Genomic DNA, 24141 nt, shown 5'->3' on the forward strand with positions numbered 1-24141 from the left:
TTACTCAGGCCCACGCTCAATAATATGTCAAGCTCCTCTCACAAAACACAAGTTAAAATATTATTCTAAATATCAAAAGTTAAAATTTAAAGTTTGCGAATCGAATTTCAGTTCAGATCACTAGTTATGCTTTCATTTTCACTTGTATTCAGTCACTTACTACTTACGCTCATCACTGCTTTAATTATATTATTGGTTAAAAGTTCATGAATTAAAGTTAAATTTTATTATATTGATTGCACTTTTCACTTTTTGGAGGTCTCGCTGTTTTTCCGCGTCTTCTGATGTTACTGGATCTGTTACGGTCCTTGTCGTGATGGAGTAGTGATCTGAATTGAAACTCAATTCACAAATTTTAAATTTAAAATTTAAAATTTTGACATTTAGAATAATATTTTAACTTGCGTTTTGTGAGAGGAGCTTGATATATTATTGAGCGTGGGCCTGAGTAAGATACAGGATCGAATAAGTGAAAAGACGAATGTGATTGCGTGTAATTATACAGCTGTGTTCGTACACCTGAGGATGACCTCTTGAGGTCGAAACATGTAGTGTAATAATAATACAAATATGTTGTATGGTCGGTAAAATTGACTCTAATATTGTCAGTTTTGCCTGTAAGGTCGATCGGAAGGCCAAACTGTGTGTATGGGGGGCCTAAGAGAGCAGTGGGCACGGAAGTTCATCACACCGTTGCCATGGCAACCATGCTCTCCACTTTGCACCCTCAGATGCTTTGTGTACTCCTGAAGGACCAAGCGGTTGGTAACGGAACAACGAGATAACGCACGGGGTGTCCAGAAAGACAACAGAAACATGCGGACATAAAAAACAGGAGAAAAAATATAGAGAGAATAAACAGATAATCAAATAAACCAAATTAAGAATAATCCGAACAGCTAAGCCATAAGAGGCGCGATGTACTGCGCTGTGATGACACAAATAGCTGAATGACTGGCAAGAAACCAGGGAAGCTATTCATGTTGGGCCCCGTACGGATGCCTCAGGGCAGTTGTACTGACAGCTGCAGGTAATCCCAGCCCCCACCCTTCTCCATCCACAGTTAGCACCCTTATAAGCAAACTAAGCAGTCAGTTACGCCCTGTACTAGTACAGTCCAGTCAATGTGTTCACATCGGATTCCTTTAGGATTCATTTTAATACAATAACAATAATTATTTATATATTGTGACGTGCTGTCTGAAAGCCGGACTATAAGACGTTCATCACTAGTCAACAGCTAGTAATTCCTAGGCAATGGTTGCCCCCGGAGATGAAAGTCTAACAGTGGGGTTTCCACTTTCATTTGTAACGAAATGTATTCCCTGTCAACAACAGATTCGTGTCATAGCAGCGGGCGAAATTAACCCTTCGACAAGGTGTTCCCTATTCAGTCCTAGTGCAGGATATAAGAGTTCGTATCCGACGAGAGCTAAGGACAGTTGAGCTCCCAGCAGAGCAGAAGACGCTCCTCCGAGATTAGTGGTGCACTTTGAAGAGGAAACGTCTGAAGGCGTTATAAGTGCGGATAATTGTATTTGTAAGTGTAAAGAGTGACTGTCCAATAAATATTCGTCCAAGTCCGAAACCCACAAAAATTTGTCGCGTTGCCTAGGAAACACGCGAAAATACTGTGTATATATTGTATTTATACATTGTATTGAGTGAGTGAGTGAGTGAGTGAGTGAGTGAGCGAGCGAGTTAGAGGACAGCTGGGGTACAGTCGTTGTAAGCTGTTGCTGTGAGAAACTCGTACCTGAGGCCGGGGACAATCCGGGAACCCAGAGGAAGGGGAAAGTCAGTTGTTGGAAGCCGTTGCCAAACAACGACTGGTGAAGACACAGGAGGCTGAGAAGACTCAAGTGTGTGCTCTAGTGAAATGTAAAGTGTGTAAATTAGTAAAACGGTTATAATTACTTGTGATCAGCGATCTGTAAGAATTCAATTACCAATCGAAACCCCGTCTATAGTCACTTCATACACGTGACAATATGATATGCGATAAGCGTGTATGGGAACTTTGCATACACGAGCATACTGTTTGGTTCGGAAAACGAGATCAAATTAATACCTTTTACTCAACTGTTTCACACCATGCAACATTACAGCCACATACATTCAAATTTCGGCTTGAATACGTCACGGTTCCCACGGTAACCCACTTTCCCACAGAGAGTGCACAACCCTGTGACAAGTCTCCTACAGAAAGCAAAGCCTTACCTTGTCTCGAAGCCTGTCTGTGTATCTGGTCCCGAGATTTTGGTGGCTGTCGGACGTCTTACATGTTTCTCACCGTCATCTGAAACAATCAGAAATCCCGTGACTAACAAGACAATCAGCAGTCAGCATTCGTATTTTCAACAGCACCCCTTTTTCTCATTTGCGCAGACGGTACGACCACTTTGTATGATGCGTTTGCAAGGGCAGTGACATGAACCATTTTAAGATCATGTCCCACGATTTGCCAACAAGATCCAAGCAAAATCACGAAATATCTCAGGATAACTGATTTCCGGGATTGGACTCCGAAGCTCGGAGTAGGAGTGAAAAGCAGTCAACACCGACAGTGCTCAGTACTAATAAGGAACTTGCAAAGTGAGAGACAGGAAGTTGTTTAGGATAACCCGCCGATGGTCACGTGGTAGTGGCTGTTGAGCACGTTTCACACATAAGAGACACACGTATGAGTACATGTTTATTGTAAGACACTGGGTTTAATTCCTGTCCATGTACAAGCGTGATAATAATAACAACAACAAAGCCGATATGGGGGAAATGAGAAATGCACACAAAATTTTAATTCCGAGCCCATCAGGGAAAGCGACCTCCTTAAACTTGGGATGAGGGAATAATATTAAAATGTACTGCAGAGAAATTTGTTATGAAAGCTGCACTCATTCTGGACAGGATCGAGGGCCGGATCTTCCTTGATGACGGAGGCAGAAACGGTCCCCGAGAACTCGCATGGTCGACAGCCGGACACGACCGCATTCAGTTCAGACCTCACATCTGGTGAGCACAGTAACACAATCTTCGGGTTCATAAAAGTCTTGACAAGCTGAGCAACTATAATCATTTTAAGAAAAGTAGTACACAATGGCAACAGTAACGACAATAAGAATGATAATACTATTAGTATTATTTGGGGGAACAGTAACAAATCGAAATTTGATTCAGGAGGAAATTCAGAGGAGAGTGAACTCGGGTAATGCTTGCTACCATTCAGTCCAGAACCTCTTGTCTTCTCGTCTGCTGTGGTTCTGTATGGGTGTGAAACTTGGTCTCTGACATTAAAGGAGGAACATATACTGAGGGTGTTTGAGAACAGGCTGTCGAGGAGAATATTTGGACCGAAGAGGAATGAAGTGACAGGAGGTTGGAGAAAACTGCATAATGAGGAGCTACGTAACTTCTACTCTTCGCCAAGTATAATCAGAATGATCGAGTCAAGGAGGGTGAGATGGGCAGGACATGCAGCACGAATGGGGGAGAAAATGAATGCATATAGGATATTGGTGGGAAAGCCAGAAGGAAAGAGACCACTGGGAAGACCAGGGTGTAGGCGGGTGGATAATATTAAACTGGATCTTAGAAAGAAAGAATGCGGTGGTATGGACTGGATTGATCTAGCTCAGAATAGGGACCACTGGTCTTGTGAACACGGTAATGAACTCCGGGCTCCATCAAAAGTTCTTGAATAGCTGCACAACTGGCGGCGTCTCAAGAAGGTCTCAGCTCCATAAAGTTATTATTATTATTATTATTATTATTATTATTATAGTAGTAGTAGCAGCAGCGCCGGTCACGGTAGCCGAGCGGTCTAAGGCATGCACTGTCTTTGCTCGCTCGGAACCCGGGATCGTGGCTTCGAATCCCACTCAGGGCATGGATGTTTGTGTGCGTTTATCTGTGTTTGTGTACAGGTAGAGGCCTTGCGAGGAGCTGATCACCCGCCCAAGGAGTCCTACCGAATGTGTAAGATCTAGAAAAACCGAAGTGAACGGAGAAGTTCATGGAGGTAGGCCTAGGCCCACTGGGGTTGTAGTGCCAAGGAAAAAAAAGTAGCAGCAGCAGCAGCAGCAGCAGCAGTACTAGTAGCAGTAGCAGTGACCGTGGTGATGGTGGCGGCAGGATGTGAATAGAGGACGTGAGGTTAAAATTCAGGGTTCGGGCTGGCAATAAAAATTACAACGGAATTGCGAAACAACTACAGCCCACCCTGGGGCAGATTCCGTTAGAAACTGACCCCCCTCGGCCCAGAGTACATTGGCTCCCACAAAGACAACCATCGAACAGCAGATGTCGAGGCGGAGGAAGTACACAGACCGCTCTGGTTCCTTCAGCGCGACACAAGAAGAGCAACAGAATAACAACGGCAACAGCAACCCCAAGACCGTAGTGTGACTCCGGAGACTGGCGCGGCCTGAAACAGTGACCACGTGTTTTGCAGCTGGCTAAACTAACGAACTGAAACTCGATGGCGTCGAGAAAATGTAGATGGAAGTGGTTGTGGCCTACTTAAAGAACCCTTCTACGCAAATATAAATATAAATCACTCCGTCCAATGTGACCTGTAAGTTTTTTACTACATGAAAACTTAACACCCTTACATGTTTCGGTCTCTGCGGACCATCTTCAGAGGGCAAACATCGCTACAAATAGGAAACCACCATCACATAAGTTGCTTAGACGTAAAGTACGTGCACTTATATGCTACAATACATAGTACACAAAATAGAACATTTCACAAACACAGCAGTTTCCTGGGAATGTAAAGTTTTTTATAAAATTGTATAAAATTTCTTGATGCTAATTAAACATTTTTTGGATTGTCAATAATTAAAATTAGTAAACCATGCAGGCTCGTGTTCGTTCGTCCTCCCATCGTCCCTCTTATATGGGGCAGATAATGTGCCACCTGGCTATCTTGATGTGGAGGTTCTTTATATCGTCCAGGCTTTGCTCGTGGCTGCTGTGTTTTCACGCACTCTACGCACTCGCCTGGAGTGACAGGAGGAAATCACAGAAAGAAAAACGCCCTCAGTCAGGATTTTTGGTATCCCATCCAACATTCGAACCAGGCACCTCCGATTCAAGTCAGACTTGTTCACGCTTGAGACAAATTAAAGGAGTGTTTCTTCAAAATACACGAAGGCTATTATGAAAACCCGAAACATGCGTACCGAAGCATCTGTTCTTTCTTTGCATTGCTTGCAGCCTCTTTCATGTTGGTTCCCTGCTTGGCTTACCCCTCAACCCTGAAGATGAAGGCCATATGTTCCTCCGAAACGCCTGTTGACTTTCAGCGAACAACATGACGTTATGTCATAGAGACAGAACTCTGCATATCAGAGTTGTGAGAACCTCAAATCCTGCATATTACAAGCAGACAATCCGGAAGTGACTTGGCTGGTACATCAATGCGACTCCCTATCTTACGGCCGTGGCCACGGCCCAGAACAATACCTGAACGAGTTTCACTTGAACGAGCCCACAAAGTCCAATAACACATTAGAGTCCCGATAAATGCCACTTTTCCGCTGAGATGACGGACAGTGGCCAGTAAAGGTCACCTCCTTAGATGTATCATTACAAGCGGTATCCGGTGTGACCTCCACAAGTCATTAACTTCTGTGTTAAACATGTTTAAAGTCGACAATGCTAAGAAAGAAGCAAAACAGTGGAATGGAAATTAATGTTGGGAAACGTACAGATCGCTAGCCTGGCTTCTGAGTGCACAATAACCCATTAAGAGAACTGTAACAGAGGTGAAAGTAAAATGTTTTGAACCTGTCACCAGTCAACAGTTTCACTTTCATCCTGCGCAGCACAACTAACTTCTCGCGCTCCGTTGCCAGCTGTTCACTGTCCCCACTACTTCGAGACATACATGACAGAAGCCACATGCTCGTCAGTAATGTACGGCCGATGTATGCCCCCCAACCCCCTTTGTTGCCGAGGATCAGTAGCATTGTCGTGTGGGTACGTTCGCAACTCCACGGAGCGCATATGAAAAACCGTTCCGTCTGCACGCTCAATGGATTTTTGTGAAGTATGCCATTGAGCTCTACTATAATCTGCCGATACATTCCAAATTTTGTTAAAATCTGAAGCTTTACATGAAGTACATGAAGACAAGTACAATGATCAAGAGGATGAGATGGGCACGGCATGTAGCACGAACAAAGCTGAAGGGACATGCATGAAAGCCAGAAGGAAAGAGACCAATATGTGGCTGGAAAATATTAAAATGAATCTTGAGAGATAGGATGGGTTGGTGTGGAATGGATCGATCTGGCTCAGTTTAGGCTCCAGTGGAGGCCTCTTGTGAACACGGTAATGAACCTTCGGGTTCCATAAATAGCTGGGAAGTTCTTGAGTAGCTTCACAATTGGCGGCTTCTAAAGAAGTTAGTACAATTGTAAGATTTGAGGCTTTCACGGCGGTGACTATGAAGAAAGCAGTCTTCTGGGATTTGGCACCGTGTATATGTGGTGTTAACCGACGTTTCGGAGGAACGTATCGCCTCCATCTTCAGGGTAGAAGAAAAAATATAAGAAATTTGAAAGCGAAGAGACCGTGAGAACCGGTAAAAGCAGACACAGATTTCTTATATTTTTTCTTCTACCCTGAAGATGGAGGCGATACGTTCCTCCGAAACGTCGGTTAACACCACATATACACGGTGCAAATCCCAGAAGACTGCTTTCTTCAAGTTAGTACAATTGTTTGGCAGACAGCAGAAGGAACACTTTCTCTTAACTGGGTAAAAGGAAGGAAGATGCAAGAATGAACTGAACTGATGACATTCAAAGAGTGGAAGAGGAAAGATGTGTGAAACACGAGATGAAGTGAAGAAATGAGAAGGAATTTATGTAAGAAGATGCGAGAGCCGAATTATACAAGTTCGGGGCCGAAATGGGTCACAGAATTCTAATCCGTGATGCTCAAGAATAGAAATACGTGTAAAACAAGGACATATTTACTAACCTTTCGCCACTTCTTTCCCCCTTTTTGAACAGCAACTCAAATCTCTCTTTGGGATATGATACTTCCCGCCACTATTGTTCCCCATTCCCGCAATAACTCCACCGGGCTCCGCTGTTCTTCAGAGGGCAACGGCTGCTCAACCACTCAAGATATTTCCACCGTCTTATGGAACCCGAATGTTGTACCTTGTTCACAAAAACCCACCACAAGTCTCTATCCTGAGCCGGATGAATCCAGTCCATAGCGCCCATCATACTTCTCTTAAATATATTTTAATATTATCGGACTGCCTCTGTGGTCTAGTGGTCAGAGATCCTGCCTACAGATCCAGAGGTCCCGGAATCGATTCCCGTCGCTACCAGATTTTCTGAGAAGTAATGGGTCTGGAACGGGGTCCACTCAGCCCCGTGAGGATAACTGAGGAGTTATTTCAAGGAAATAGCGGCTCCGGTCTAGAGAACCGAGATTAACGGACGTGGGGATCCGTTGCGCTGTCCACGCGACACCCTCTACTCGCAAAAGTTGGCACTAACTTCGCGGACAAGCTGCGGTCGCTCGGTCGGTATAGTTCGTTTGCGGACTAAAACCACGGAGTTTTTTATTATTGCCATCTACGTCTATGTCTTCCTAGTGGCCACTCTTCTTCAGATTCTGCTATTGAAACGCTGCATGCATGCCTTGCTCATCTCGCACTCCTTGGTAAAGCACGTACTCTGCTGGACAGACGGAAAATGGGCCCTTAGAATGTTGTGAGCAAGTGAAGGTTCACGTGACTGGGTGAAGCCACGCAACACGAAGCGCGTGTGATCCGCGTTACAGGGATAATCTGGCCAGGGAGCCGAATATCTCACTCTAGCGTGTCAAGCACAGTTTATCCGTGAGAACAGATTCTCACGGAAGTGAGGAAGCCATTCGACTCCTCCTAGGGCTGCACGTGGGTTCCTCCACCGCCATTGTCCGCGCGTTTATTTTTGTTTGTTTCGCGGGCACTGCTACATTGTCCGGACAGAAAGCCACATTAGACGTGTCATAGCGATAAAGATTCCGCAAAAAGAATCTGACACAGAGATAATTGTGATGATAAAACTGTTCTGATGGCGGGAGTTGGGCGAGGTTGTCTGAAATGGATCTATTGTTCCAGCTCCTGACGATGGAGTTGATGATCAACCGGTATGGATGATTCGAGAAGTGATGACTGACAGGGGAAACCAAAATATTGAGAAACTTTTGTCTAGTACAATATAATAAGGTCCCTGACATATGAACTAGAGATATTCAAGCTCGTATCCCGAATGCCGACTGGATATTCTGATTAAGGGTCTTCGGCCTTTGTCTCATCTACATAGGCTATACACTGTTAGATTGTTGACCAATGCCGATAAATGTGGGCGGAAGTAGAGGTGGCCTATTGAACCCTTTAAAGCCCAGTGGTTACTATATGTACCACCTGCTCTAAAATACTAAAACTCTGCATTCTGCCCCAGAGTGTATCTGTGTGTTTCGTGTGGTTCTCACAGTAAACAGTGGCTGTTTCCCTAAACAGCAGTAACCGGTTGGGCTTTGTAGTGGTGACGTAATATTTCCTGTGAGGTACGGACTGAATTCTTATATATACTGCATTCTGCCCACAGAGTGTATCTGTGTGTTCCGTACGGTTCTCACAGTAAACCGCGACTCTTTCCCTAAGCAACATTAACCGGTTGGGCTCTGTAGCGGAGATGTAATGTTTCCTGTGAGGTACCGACTGAATTCTTATATATACTGCATTCTGCCCACAGAGTGAGTGTATCTGTGTGTTCCGTACGGTTCTCACAGTAAACCGCGACTGTTTCCCTAAGCAACATTAACCGGTTGGGTTTTGTAGTGGAGACGTAATGTTTCCTGTGAGGTACGGACTGAATTCTTATATATACTGCATTCTGCCCACAGAGTGTATCTGTGTGTTCCGTACGGTTCTCACAGTAAACCGCGACTCTTTCCCTAAGCAACATTAACCGGTTGGGCTCTGTAGCGGAGATGTAATGTTTCCTGTGAGGTACCGACTGAATTCTTATATATACTGCATTCTGCCCACAGAGTGAGTGTATCTGTGTGTTCCGTACNCACAAAGAGAAAGAACCTGTCTCTGAACGGAATCGAACCCTGATTGCCCAATCGGTAGCCAGTAGCTTCTACCACTGAGCTATACCGTTGATTAGACCCGCTAGGAATAAACAATTACATTTATTTACATAATAATTCAACAATAATCTACTTTGGAGTTTCGCTTCAATCCATGTACGTGATGTCAATGATTCGCTACGTTTCAAGAATTCATTGTATTTGCCTTCAATGGGTGTTAAACAGGGATCTTCTTTTAGCAGAGAGCAGACCGTGGTTTGATGTTCTTTTTCCAGAAACTTCTGTTAGCATATTCCCATGGTAACGTAAAATTTCCGTTTGTTGAATGTCCACGTTTTATTGTTGAGAGATGGTGGAAGGTTTTCGTTTCACCGATATTCAGCCAGGAGAGGCCGTGTTTCTTAACGAGATATCTCGTGCATAACATGTGAAGGGTTAAATTATTACTGACAACTCTATTCAGTTAATAGTCGAAAATAACTTACTCAGCTAGGACGAACCAATTATCATTCATGGTCACGGTAAGAATAACATTTTCTGTAGAAGAAAACAAAGGCAAGGCAATGAAATGTAACCGAAAAACTTCTTGGGGGGGGGNGGGGGGTAGAACAATGGAACATGTAGAACCCGAGACCTGGCTTCTTCTTTGTACGCTAATTCAAGACCTCTGATATCCATTATTGTAACTGTATGAAAAGGCGAGAAGTAGCCACAATACTTCTTTACACGTGTTTCTCTCGCAGGAATTACTCCTGATTGCGTGGCACAAAAACACAGGCATAGAACTGTAAAGTCAACAACCTCATACAATTAGAAGTTCAGGTGTGGAAATCCGAGGCGCCCATTTTGTTATGATTTAACAATGGGGTTACGAGACTCACATTCTGGGGAACACAAAGGGGGTTCTTACACTATGGGGAGTGCCTTTTCTTGGGGGGGGGGGGGAAAGTCCCTACCAAGACAAGAATTGTCTATTTCCAGTTTTACACAAGAATGAATTGCTGAGGACGGGAGAAATCCGCATGCAGAATGCAAAATATTATGTTTCTGCTGTTTGCCGGACTGGGCAGAAATTCGGGCAGAGGCCCTCACGAACGTAATGCAGGAGTTCTACCCTCTGGACGCTCGGCTGAATCATGTTCCAGTCAGTGTTTTGCAGCAGTGATGGAAGTACAGAGGATGGGATGGTATGGATTGGATAAATCTGGTTCAGGATAGGGACCAGTGGAGGGCTCTTGTGAACACGGTGATGAACCTTCGGGTTCCATAAAACGCTGGGAAATTCTTGAGTAGCTGCAGAATTTGCGGCTCCTCAAGAAGGGCTCAGCTCCATTAGTAAGTAAGTAAGTAAGTAAGTAAGTAAGTAAGATATGCATACAGCCCGCGCCAAGACAGCAAACAGAGCTGCATTATGGCATAAAGGATCAGTTCGAACTGGGCAGACATGAAGTGTTCACAGAATTTTGGTGAGAAAATTTCTTGGGAAGCGGCCACTCGGAAAGATTACGAAACAGACCAAAGGACAATATTAAGCCGCATCTTAGGAGGATGGGAGGTGGATGGAACCGGCTCATGATCCTGTCCAATGGTAGGCTGTGGTACTAGCGGTGTTGGAACTTCAGCTACTGATGTCGGAGGTTTATTATTGGTTATTCAACGACATTGTCAACATCGTGTTGGATGTTACGATAAGAGATGAATGATGAAATGGTACGGATTTGGAAGGAAGAGGTAGCGGCCTAACCGAGATATTATCTTAGCATTGTCCTTGAGGGACTGGCGAGAGCCATAAACAATCTAGACAGGATATCAAGTGTCTCGACCTAGATTCGAACCCGTGGAATCTAGAATACAAATCTAAAGCCTTACTTCAGTGTTAGTGTCGTGTTATGACTAGGATAAATGCTGGATCACCGAGGGATCTGTTTTCAACTCCCGGCAGAGTCAAAGATTTTTCTCTACTCCACAGCGTCCAGACAGACTCTGGGGCCCTTCCCATGGGCACTGAGGACTCTTTCCTCGGGGTAAATTGGGAGGGGAGTGAAGTTCACCACGCACCTCAACGAAGTGCAGAGTTCAAAATGGTGGAGCTACAACAGCATTCCCCTTGCGCCTTCACACCCATGCAGGGCAGCGAACATGAGGACATCATTAGCTAATTCCAACTCCACGGAGTTGAGCCCTTCTTGAGAAGCCGCCAATTCTGCAGCTACTCAAGAATTTCCCAGCGTTTTATGGAACCCGAAGGTTCATCACCGTGTTCACAAAAGCCCTCCACCGGTCCCTATCCTGAGCAAGATCAATGCAATCTATACCACCCCATCCTATCTCTCTAAGATCCATTTTAATATTGTCCACACACCTACGTTTTGGTCTTCCTAGTGGCTCTTTCCTTCTGGCTTTCCCACTAATATCCTATATGCATTCATCTTTCCAGGATTCGTGCTACATGCCCTGCCCATCACATCCTCGACCTAATAATTCTATTATACTTGGAGAAGAGTACAAGTTATGAAGCTCCTCATTATGCAGTTTTCTCCAACCTCCTGTCACTTCGCCTCTCTTCGGTCTAAATATTCTCTTCAGCACCCTGTTCTCAAACACCCTCAGTCTATGTCCCTCCCTTAATGTCAGAGATCAAGTTTCACAACGATACAAAAGCACAGGCAAAATTGTAGTTCTGAATATTCCGATTTCTGAAGGACATCATTAGCCATACTGATTATACGAATAACGTGAAGACGGGACCGGAGTTAATCCCCGATCCGTCATGCAGGTTAAGGACAACGGCCGACGCGATGATGAAGCCAGCGACTGGCCTCGGAGACTTGGATCCTTCTCCTTCGGAACAGCGCGATTTTATAATGAGCCAATATCGCATTCAATTTTCGTACGTGGAGGTGCAGAGGAGGGGCTCGGGGTGATGGAACTGGCCGCGGTGCCAACGCCCCATGCTGGAATGCCTCTTCTTATTAATTTTTATATTAGTACTTTGACCCTGCCCCCCTACGCACCATTATCGGGGGGGGGGACAGTGCACCTGTGCTCAGGAGAGATGCAGTCTCTTTCCACGGAGCGCCGTCACATAACGCAACCCGCTGTCTCTCTTTCCTGCACTTCATCGTCACGTCACAGCGTCCGTTCGTCCAGCTGTTCCCCCCTTAACCCTCTCCATGCAACACACTCAGAGGTAAAGTTGTCCCTGGGCTTAACTAAATATGCACCGGGACATGAAGACGCATGTGGGACTGGAGGTACAGCTCCAGCATTCTTGACCTCGGCATTAGATGGAGGTGAGTAATCAGCTTCATGCGCTGGCCGCTTCACCCCCGGGGAAAGAGCCCCCGGTACCCACTGAATAGGCTGGGTGAGCCCCAAAGCCGATTTAGACGCTGTGAAATAGAGAAAAATCTCTTGCCCCTGCCGGGAATCGAACCCAAATTCGTCCAGCCTGTAGCCTAGTGGCTATAGCGAATGAGCTTCCCGGGTCCCTCACTTGAGGCGCTGATGCTTCTTGATAGCCAGCTCCAAGGAGCAGAGTAATTCAGAACCTAATAGTTGCTCAGCTAGTCAAGAAATTACCTGCATTTTATGGAATGGGACAGTTCATTACCGTGTTCACAACAGCGCGCCGCTACATCCTATCCTGAGCCAGGTAAGTCCAGTCCAACCAAGAGGAGAGAACGAAATTCTTCCTAGGGACTCTCCAACAGTTAAACCTACTGAAGGGCCCTCGGAATACGAGTCACGTACATGTATCGCCTGGCGTTTTGCAAGAATATATCGACTCCATCTTCATGGTGGAAAAGTAAGAGTCAGGATAGACGGTGTCCCCCATCGAGATTTGAACCAGCCACCTCCAGGACAGAGGTCATGAGCTTACTGATTCACCTACTTGTAAGACCTGTATATGTAAGACTGTTTCGACTACCCTTCTTAACTGCCATCGTCATGAGCATTTTTCTGTTCACATATCCACCCAGCAGTCATAATATTCCGCAACTGGCAGTGACACCAGACTTCACGGCGTTGCGTTAAAGTAAAATTGTCCCTGTGCTTAACTAATTAAGAACTATGCCATGAAGGCGTATGGGGAAGTGGATGTATAGATCCACATTTTCTTGAACTCGGCACTAGTTGGATGTAAGTAGTCAGTTTCACGCCCCGACCCCCTTACCCCAGAGGAAGAGCCCCCCGGTACTCCATGGGATGCGAGGTTGGGTGGATCCCATAGCCGGTCTGGACGACGTGAAGAAGGGAAAATTCTTGACACTACCGGGACTCGAACTCCGAACTGTCGGTCTCCAGCCCGTAGCCAGTCGCTACTCCTGGAGGAATGCATATAGGATATCCGATGAGAGACAGAAGAAGCCACTAGGAAGACCAAGAAGAAGACGTAGGTATTAAAATGGATCCGATAGGAGAGGGGTGGTGATGGCCTGGAATGATCTGGCTCAGGATAGGGTCCAGGCTCTTGTGAATACGGTAATGAACCTGAAGGTTATTTCTTGAGTAGCCGCACACAGTGGAGGCTTCTCGAGAATGGCGGTCGTGGAGGAAACAAACTTGTACCTAATTCATTACGTGTGGCGTAAGTGCACTGTTCGCAGTCCCAGAGTTGCAATACGGTTCAGCGGTATTGGGTGCAACGCTGCTAGTAGTGCAGGAGGTGCAATCTCTCAGATCCAAACAATTCTGCTCCCCATTTCAGTGGTGTGATGTCATAGTGAGATGCGCTCGAGGTGTGCCGATGCAGACACACCTTGTTCCAGGTAAGGAGGCACGCGAACACGGGTAACGACTAATTGTTATGGAGATTAACCGTCGGAGCCTCGTTTATACATGCACGAGCGCGCCGTGACAAGTTTCTAGGAATGTGGGGCCTTTCGTCTGGTGTTTAAACAAGAACAGGGCTTCTTCCTGTTGCGCAAAGCCGTGGCGCTGTAACTCATTCTCGGATTCACGTGTAAATGTTGTACACTTCGTCACGAGAGCACTCACGGTTGATCGGTTGACTCTAAGAGCGTCCGGTGCTTGGCATCTGCTTTGTTCCTGTCCTTCGACATACACGTATGCGTCACTCTATAGGAGAATATTCGGACCGAAGAGAGATGAAGTGACGGGAGGTTGGAGAAAACTGCATAATGAGGAGCTTCATAACTTGCATTCTTCTCAAAGTATAATTAGAAGGATCATGTCAAGGAGGATGAGGTAGGCAGGGCATGCAGAGCGAATTGGGTGAGGAGGAATGCATATAGGATTTTTGTGGGAAACTCAGAAAGAAACAGACTACCAGGAAGATCTAGACGCAGATAGGAGAGTAATATTAATATGGAGCTTAGAGAGATAGAATGGGATAGTATGGATTGGATTTATCTGGCTCCGGATAGGAACCAGTAGAGGTCTCATGTGAACACGGTAATGAACCTTCGGGTTCCATAAAATGCTGGGAAGTTCTTGAGTAGCTGCAGAATTGGCGGCTTCTCAAGAAGGGCTCAGCTCCATGAGTGAGTCAGTTATAGGACGGGCTCCAAGGGACACACGAAGAGGCGGTCGTCGACCATTACACTGTTGCCTGCTGACCCGGATATTGCATGGAGGCACTGAGGAAAATAATGAAACGTCAAGGTGTCCGAATTCCGGATCGAAGTTTGAACCCCGAAAGCAGCAATTGTACCGTTTGAGGCGGAAGATGTGCGTTACGTTGGTCCAGCTCCGCTAACATGACCTTCAGAAGGACGAGAATACAAGACTGTGAGGCAAAACTGGACCTTAAGGAAGGGCTTTGCTGAGGATCGTGTCCAGGGGCGGGCTTTGACGTCAGCGGCGTTCAGTCTTCAAGATGTCTGCTATCAGAGCGTCGGTTTTAGCTACAGAGGTAACATGAGTTATTCTGGTATTTCGGCAGGTTTCCTATCCAAGGTTTTTCAGTATACATTTCCTCCATGGCGGCGACTCTTTCCTTCCATCTCATTGCATTTTATTTAATATTTCAGACATGTCAGGTGACTACAAATTGTGAAGACCCTTATCAGGAGCTTACAATTGTCTCCATCTCCTGTCACTTCCGTTCTGGTTTAACTTTACTGGGAGAAACCCGCACAATAGAAAAAAGTAAAAAAAAATAGTAAAGCTATCCCTGTAACAGGCCGTGAAGGCCCATAGGGTTGTGAGACGTTGAGGTTCCCAAATTTTGTCAGCCTTACGCGCCGGCCGCGCTTTACTCCCCAGGAAAATTATTTAATTAATTCCTGGTACTCATTTATGTTAGAGGCTGAGTGAACCGCAGGGCCATAGTGAGGCTGGAAGGATTAGGTCAACTGAAAAAAATCCAATGACCTCATCGGGACTTGAACCCGCGATCTTCCGGCTTGTAGCATAGCCCCTCGATCACTACGCTACTGCACAATAGATACACAAAAGATTCAGGTATATTCTAATTTTTAAATTCCATTACTTTTTTGTTGACACGAAACCTTCTGCAGGCAAGTAGCAGGCATAACTTCTCAGAACCTAACACCTGTGTTCGCTCGCCCGCCTTTCTGCCCCGCAGGTTCAGCAGAAAGGCGACAGCCCCTGGGGACATTCCGACAAAGGACGGAATCCATTCTGCTCGACCATAAACTTGAAGAAGGCACAATAAACCCCACAATAATAGTGGCCTTCCTATAATTTCGTCAATCTGTAAGTCTCGGAGCCTGGGATGGGTCTCCCATTATGCCCACTTCATACAAAAGAGGGGCACTACTTGCTGAATCACGTGCCCAGCAAATTAATTACGGAAAATTAATACCAAGAGAACTAACAAATGCCGCGTGCATTACTAAATCACGAAAAGCGTTTGTCATAAGCTCACTTACAGTGTGCAAGTCATCATACGTGGAAGTCATCATGAGAAGCACAACACTTGACGCTCCCACGAAATAAAAGAGATTATTCAAGGTGTGACTACCATCTGGCAATATCGTAACACACCTTCCGTTTACGTCCGAGCTTCCACTGGCCACTTTATGGGGGGGGGGGTCCGCCACAACTACTTACGCTGTGCCGGGTTTTCATGAAAGGTTTATAGTCACTCAGCTCTTCAAGAAACTCCCTGGTTTCATGAACCCAAATGGGCAATAGAATGTTGACAGAAGCCTGAGCCACTTCAATCCGATTCAAAAATAAAAAAACTCATACAGGAAATTTATTTTAGAATTAAGATTCCTTTACATGACACCGTGTAGTAAGTTACATGCTCACGGTTTGGGGTAAATCTGGTGCCTCCATCTTCAGGGATGAGGGAACATAATGGCAATCTTTTCCTCCGAAACGTTGGTATCCACCTACAAGGGTACACGATATCAAAGATTTTTACTGACAGCAAAATCTCAGACTTTCATCCTGAATTCTTCTGCTGGTAACAGGATATGACAGTCTCTTCGTTAAATATTTGTACGGCACTCATACTACACCCTCGCGCCAAAGACGTAATGTTTGGGCACACAGATTGTCTTGCGCAACACGATAACGTATCCAAATATTAATCTGTGCTGGTAAAACAAACTGCAGTCACACACGCAAACATTTCTGCCTTACGGGCCCGCTGAATTGTCATCCCTTCAATGCAGTTATCTTCAAGCGTTATGCCGTATCACGATACATGACAAGAAAACGTCTTTAGAAGTTTAGCAATAAGTTCAGGGAAGAACTTATAACGCGTACTTTCCTTCAGTCTTGTATATGGGTGAGGTAGGGAGGCCTTATTCTGTATAACTGCTGTATTCAAGAAAAATGAGATCGTTAATGACTGAATTTCTTCGTAATTTTATATATAAGAATCCAGACCGTACCTCGCAGGAAACACATCACGTCTCTGCTATAAAGCCCAACCGGTTAATGGTGTTTCAGGGAACAATCGATGTTTATTGTGAGAATCATAAGAAACGCACTCTGTGGGAAGAATGCAGAGTTTCAGCGTGTTAAAGCAGGTGGTACAAATAGTTACCACTAAGCTTTAAAGGGTTAATCAAGTTATTTTGAGTAATAAGACGTCCTGTTAACATGAATCAATTTTTCAAAGTTGCACGCGGTAGCGTAGCTGGTTGAGGTACTATGCTACAAACTGGAAGGTCGCGGGTTCGGTTTCCTATGTCATTGGAGTTTTCAATTGACCTAATCCTTCCATTCTCACTATGGTCCTTGGATCGACTGAGCCTCTAACAGAAATGAGTACGAGGAGTCTTCCTAGGGGTAAAGGGCGTCCGGCCGGAGCGTAATGCTGACAACCTCACCGCCATCTGTGCGCCGATTGTCTAGAAAATGTGGGAGCCTCGACATCTCATAACGTTATTGGCTTCAAAGCTTTGCTACAGAGATAGATGTGTTTTTTTTTCTACTTACCCAACCTCTGGCGCCCAATGCAACATTTATTACATATAAGAACCTCATTTTAACCGACTGCTCTAAATAATTAGTGAATTTATTCACGTGAGCAGCCGTACCTTCCTCTGCCACCAAGTGGCGTGTGGATTAGCTGTCTGTGAGTATGAACAGGTACAGTAACTTCAAAAATTAAATCACACAGCATCACATCTCGCCTGCGCCCTCGGAGCCCAAAATCCGACACGCCTACTTTCTGTACGTGTTCTGTTACCGCTCCATCCCGGGGCACTGGGCACATCGAATTCGCTTTGTCTGGACTTCACGACGCTGCCAACAAGCCAGCGCCCTGGCCACGTGATGTAAAGCACAGAGGAAATGTCAACTTTCCAAACGTCCCACTAATCTTACATGCAAAAAGCGTTCAGTGTGTTGAATTTTTTAGTGGCTTCCGTCTACAGATTTCTACTCCACTTTCGAGGTTTAGGTGAAATTAAAGGATATGGTACGTGAATGTATTTATCGCATGGCTGATGTGAATTAAAAAAAAAAGAAACCAGTGAAACACATACACATTACATGATAATATTAAAACCAATCTGGGCGAGGCCACAGACAACTTAATTCAATTTTTTTGTAAATTGCAGTATATTTTCTTTATAAGCAATTCCCTTTCTTTCTCACAAAAAACAACTGTGCGTGTGAGAGTGAGGTTGTTTTACGATGCTGTCAGTATTTAGTGTCAAACGGTAAATTCATACATGAATGAAGAACTGGAAAGGGTTTACAGGGAAGTGGTCGTGACCTACTCAAAGTACTACCCTGGCACTGAATGGAACCTCGAAAATCTCAGTTAAGGATAGTCGAAGTCATGGTCGAGATTCAAACTAAGTACCTCCCGAATACGTGTTAGTTTGTTACCACCACGATAACCTGCTCGGTACGACAATCACGCAGTGGATTAGATTAGCACAAAAGTTCTGAGCAGCGAAATCTTCTTCCCATCAGCGAATTAGTCATATTGGGGGGGGGGGGGTTTNACTTTTCGCACATTTTAATAAATGTCAGAACCAACGTCATTTAGCTTTGTCAAATAAACTACCGCTCCGGATAGAGCAGTCGGTATAGCGACTGCTAAGGCTACAACCTCGGTGTTTGGAGTTCGAGTCTCGACATGCTCAAGAATTTTCTCTTCTCCAAGTCTTCCAGACCGGCTCTGGGTTCCTATCTGTGGGTACCGAGGGCTCTTTCGTCGGGTGTAAAGCGGCCGAAGCGTGAAGCTGACCGCTCATGTCCAACTAGTGCCGAGCTCAATAAATGTGGATCTATACATCCACTCTCCCATACGCCTTCATGCGGCAGTGCTTAATTAGTTAAGCACAGGGAGAAATTTGCCTTTTCTTTTACCGGTCCGGTTCTGGAACAGCGTCTGAAAGAAACCGCTGCCGTGCCTACAGACGGCCGTGACATGAATGAAACAATTTATCGTGAGGACGTGCGCGTGTGCGCGTGCGCGTACGCGTGAGGGCGTGAGTACATCTCTAATGGTGTCCAAGTTATGTTATGCGTCTGCATGTATAGATTTACACGGGTCATGCACCTCACATACAACTCACTGGATTCAGTTCTGGATTCCGTATCATTTCGCAGAAAATATTTGGTCAATGTTACGGGAGCGACTGTAACGGACTAAAGCCCACACGAAGAAAACAATGTATGTTTGTAACTAACCCTTCTTTAATGAATTTTAGTTTGCTCTGTGAATATGATTGTGGCCTTCTTGACTTACGACGCTAGAAAGTTTCGTAGGTGGTTACTAAAGTTTCGGAGGAACTTGTTGCTTCCATCTTCAATGTATAAATCTACTACCTACAATACTACAAGATGTTAATCTCAATTTTAACCGTCGTGAAAACCTCACATATTGTCGTCTTACCCGCTATTCAATTAATTTGCCTTTAAATAACAAAATATTATACAATATCACTGCATTTCTGGAACCGAGATACCTGACCTTGTCGGTAAAGTTTCTGGTTTCTACTCAGGAGGCGTTCGGTTCAAATCTCGGCTAGGACACCTGCAATTTTGACAGGTTTTCTTACGTTTCCGAAGCTCTTATAGGCGAATGCTGGGATAACACTTCAAACAGGCCACGACCGCTTCCTTTCATACCTTTTCCAATTTATCTCATTAATTATCCTGTCATCGCGTTATCGCAGTTGATTGAGGCATGCCACAAGCCGGAAAGTCGCGGTTTCGATTTCCGATCAGTTTACTGAATTTGTATTTTACCCAATCCTTCCAGCCGCACTGTGGCCCTGGGGTCGACTCAGCCTCTAACAGAAATGAGTACCCGGAATTTTCCTGAAGGTAAAGGGCCGACGGCCGGTCACGGTAGCCGAGCGGTGTAAGGCATGCACTGTCTTCGCTCACTTGGGAATCGGGATCGTGGTTTCGAATCCCACTCAGGGCATGGATGTTTGTGTGCGTTTTTCTGTGTTTGTGTACAGGTAGAGGCCTTGCGACGAGCTGATCACCCGCCCAAGGTGTCCTACCGAATGTGTAAGATCGACAAAAACCGAAGTGAACAGACTTCATGGAGGTAAGCCTAGGCCCACTGGGGCTGTAGTGCCAAGGGGGGAGAGGGGAAGGACCGACGGCGCGTTAAGGCTGACAACCTCACCGCCATCTGTGGGCCAGTTGTCTAGAAAATGTGGGCACCTCGACGACTCACAACCCTATGGGCCTCCACGGACTGTTACATTTTTTTATGCCATTTCCTTCCTTGTACGCTTCCGTTCTCATTTCCTCTGTCCCTTCTTCCTTAATCTGTAACTTCACTTCTAGTGTTGCTGAAATTGGATCTGCAGATGTGTGACGGGGTCTTCGCTTGAGGATTTTCTTATTTTTTCTTCTACCCTGAAGATGGAGACGATACGTTCCTCCGAAACGTCGGTTAACACCACATCTACAGGGTGCCACATCCCAGAAGACTGCTTTCTTCATTCAACTATAAAGTTTTCATACTTTTTCACATCTGTTTCTCTCTTTCCTCCATTCTCCGTTTCGTATTTAACAAATTCGGTACGGATCACGCCAATCCTGCCTCCGGCACACCGCATAACATGTCAATACAGACACATATCAGCAAGGAAACGCGCAGGCGTGTAAGCCATTTCCCATTTGTTGGAACACCTGCCACGTAATGGTTTCAGTCTCGTTTCCTTAATGCACCGCAGACAATGATTCAGTACATTGTTAACTGCTTCGTGTGACTTTGCTCCGTGTACAGTTTTCTGCATTAAGAGACGCGAGCGGAACAAGCCACGCCATGACTATACACTATCAAAGGCTTTCGGCTCCAATCCTGAAAACTTACTTCAGAAGCATCATCACTAACACGACTAAAGAAGCCCATACATAACCAAGAACTTACACGGCCACAATTAAAGCTTTCGGATTCCTCTCCATTTAAAGATCCCTGTTAAGAGCGTCGGTTATAAATACTCACACAGAAATAACATTATTATTAAAGTTCAGTTTGGAAGACCACCGTGATCAAATGGGGGCAGGGATAGCTCAGTCGGTATAGCGGCTGGCTACGGGCTGGACGACTGATGGGTAGGAATTCGAGTCCCGGTAGTGTCAAAAATTTTCTCTTCTCCACGTCATCCAGACCGGCTCTGGAGTCCACCTACCCTCCTATCTAATATGTGACGAGGGCTCTTACCCCTGGGGTAAAGCAGGCGGGGCATGAAGCTGACCACTCACCTCCAACTAATGCCGATGTCAAGAAAATTTGGCTCTATAAACCATTCCCTCACACATCCTCATGGCGTCCTTTCTAATTAGTTAAACACAAAGTCAACTCTACCGTTTTTACCCTTTTTTTTCCTTGGCACTACAGCCCCAGTGGGCCTAGGCCTACCTCCATGAACCTCTCCGTTTCACTTCGGTTTACTAGATCTTACACATTCGGTAGGGCTCCTTGGGCGGGTCATCTGCTCGTCGCAAAGCCTCTACTCTACCCGTATACAAACACAGAAAAACGCACACACAGAAACTAAACATCCATGCCCTTAGTGGGATTCGAACCCACGATCCCGGCTTCCGAGCGAGCGAAGACAGTGCATGCTTTTTTACCCTTTTTTTTCTGTGGCGCTACAGCCCCAATTTTGGCCTAGGCCTACCTCCATGAAACTCTCCGTTTCACTTCGGTTTACTAGATCTTACACATTCGGTAGGGCTCCTTGGGCGGGTCATCTGCTCGTCGCAAAGCCTCTACTCTACCCGTATACAAACACAGAAAAACGCACACAAACATCCATGCCCTGAGTGGGATTCGAACCCACGATCCCAGCTTCCGAGCGAGCGAAAACAGTGCATGCTTTTTTACCCTTACCGTCACCAAATCAAAGGTACTATCCTACGATCCGCCTAGAACAGCTGGGGAAGCAAAACGTGTAAGTGCAGAGAAACCTGGCTGAGATTCGAGCCTGGTACTGCAGGAACATGATTTCAGTTTGTTATAGCAGAAACCTGCTCATTGAACGAGAATGTGATGGGCCGTAACAGGTCACTGGCTACAATGTTCTGAATCTGATGATATTTTATATGTAACGGATAGTTAAACTTGATCTTAATCTGAGGTGAAGTTGTACGGTTTCCGGGTACAATAAATCTCGTGCACGGGTATTGTAACGAATTAAACTGTTGGTTAGAAATGGAGATGTGTGGTGGGTAGAACTCTTGTAAATCAACGTACTGCATGAGAATGTGCAACAAGTTCTACACAGCTTCATTGAACCGTAGTTATGGCAGTTTGTTTCATGCTTAAACCTCAAGTAGACGACGGGAGACGGTAAATATACACTGGCCCTTTTATATTAATTTTCCTTAATAGTAGGACGGGTGCCAACCGTCTTCGTCCGCTCGAACACTGGGATCCCGGGTTCGAATCTCACTCGAAGCATGGATGTCTGTGTGCGTTTATTCTCCGTTAGTGATGTTCTGTGTGTATTTTTTATTGCTAGTGGGGTGGGACTAAGTCCCTTGTACTGCGGCCACTTCTGGCCTATTGTACAAGCCCCAGATGATAGGTGAGGGTGATTGTGGAGCAATTGGTGGAATGAAGATTGGCAGGGGAAACCGAAGTACTCGGAGAAAACCTGCCCCAGCACCACTTTGTCCACCACAAATCCCACTTGACCAGACCCAGGATTGAACCCGGGCCGCCGCGGTGGGAAGCCAGCGACTAGCCGCTTGAGCTATGGCACGGCCTCTCTTGCTACTAAATCCCAAGCGTACTCAACTGTGAATGGAACTTTTCATATTTCGATCCGGATTAGCTGTAACCGGATCAGCGAGGTTTTACTGTATAACGAGATACCTCCCCTACACATTCAGTGTAAACAAATGAGCTGCTAGCGACCCCTATCAGCAGTAGCAACATTTCTCAGACTGTACGCAAGCCACAAGTCGTTACGCCATTTGGAAGGACAAATGAAAGTAACGCGCGTTAAGGCCGAAGTAGGCCGCACTGCGCAGGTCTGAACCAACAACTATCTTCACGCGTGGTGAAGACAAAACTTGTCCTGGGCTCTAACATTGGATTGCCGCTGTAGTGAAAGTGTTTTCTATTCACCCAAAACACTGACTACCCACTCTTTGAAGCCTAATGGTAAATGTGTACCATCTAACTTACCATTAGAAAACTCTCCCTTACCCCCATGTATGTGACATTCTCGAAATAAACAGCGACTATTTCCCTAAACAGCATTAACCACTTCGTCTTTGTAATAGAGACATAGTTTGTTTTCTGAGAGGTAGGATTCGAATTTTTACATATCATTTAGAAGAGTCTCGTGTTCAGCGGCACACATATAATGCGAAACCTGCAAGCAGTGAAGTTAGAGAGAGAGCTATACAGGCCGTGAGGGCTCCCAAATTGTCTCTAGACAATCGGCTGACAGAAGGCGGCGAGGTTGTCAGCCTTACGCGCCAGCTGATCGCCCTTTACTCCCTTGCACTCATTTCTGTTAGAGGCTGAGTCGAACCCAGGGCCATAGTGCTGCTGGAAGGGTTAGGTCAATTGTAAAATCCAAGAAACTGATCAGGAATGGAACCCACGGCCTTCCGGCTTGTAGCATGCCTCAACCAAGTACGCTACCGTGTGCCCCAAAGTTAGACATTTGGATATTAAAGAAATCTGAGACTGCACTATAAGTCAGTAAGACAAAGAGCGACAATATAAGAATAAGCAACTGGTGTCTGAAGAGCAAGCCAATCACACTGGCCGCACGGCCTAAGGCATGAAACATTTTGACTCTCTCGAACACTGGGATCGTGAGTTCGAATCCCACTCGAGGCATGGATGTCTGCGTTTATTCTGTCCTGTGTAGGTAGCGGCCTTGCGTGGGGCTGATCCCCCGTCCAAGAAGTCCTACCGACTGTCTAAGATTAGGAAACGTTTCACCAATGCCCTAGGCTCCAAGTGGCAGCAACACGAATATACAGACAGACAGATATGGAACAGTATTCAGAAATTATGAGTATCTTGATTACGTAATCTCCTGTACTTTCTCTTTCTTCTGTCAAAATATGATAAACGGTTTGCCTCGAGACACCCTCGAGCTAACTGCGCTTCATTCAAATTTCTGAAAGATG

The 24141-nt window shown here is 45.5% G+C and overlaps 1 protein-coding gene across 4 annotated transcripts in view; it reads right to left on the bottom strand.

Moving 5' to 3' along the window:
* Nucleotides 1-24141, bottom strand: part of LOC111873968 — an 88747-nt gene that overhangs the window by 60445 nt on the left and 4161 nt on the right. For all 4 annotated transcript variants that reach the window (XM_023869084.2, XM_023869082.2, XM_023869083.2 and 1 more), the window contains exon 2: nt 2221-2299. The gene's annotated coding sequence lies outside the window, so the exon portion shown is untranslated. The remainder of the gene's footprint in view (nt 1-2220; nt 2300-24141) is intronic.

The sequence above is a fragment of the Cryptotermes secundus genome, unplaced genomic scaffold (assembly GCF_002891405.2).
Source record: "Cryptotermes secundus unplaced genomic scaffold, Csec_1.0 scaffold870, whole genome shotgun sequence".
Taxonomy (NCBI): domain Eukaryota; kingdom Metazoa; phylum Arthropoda; class Insecta; order Blattodea; family Kalotermitidae; genus Cryptotermes; species Cryptotermes secundus.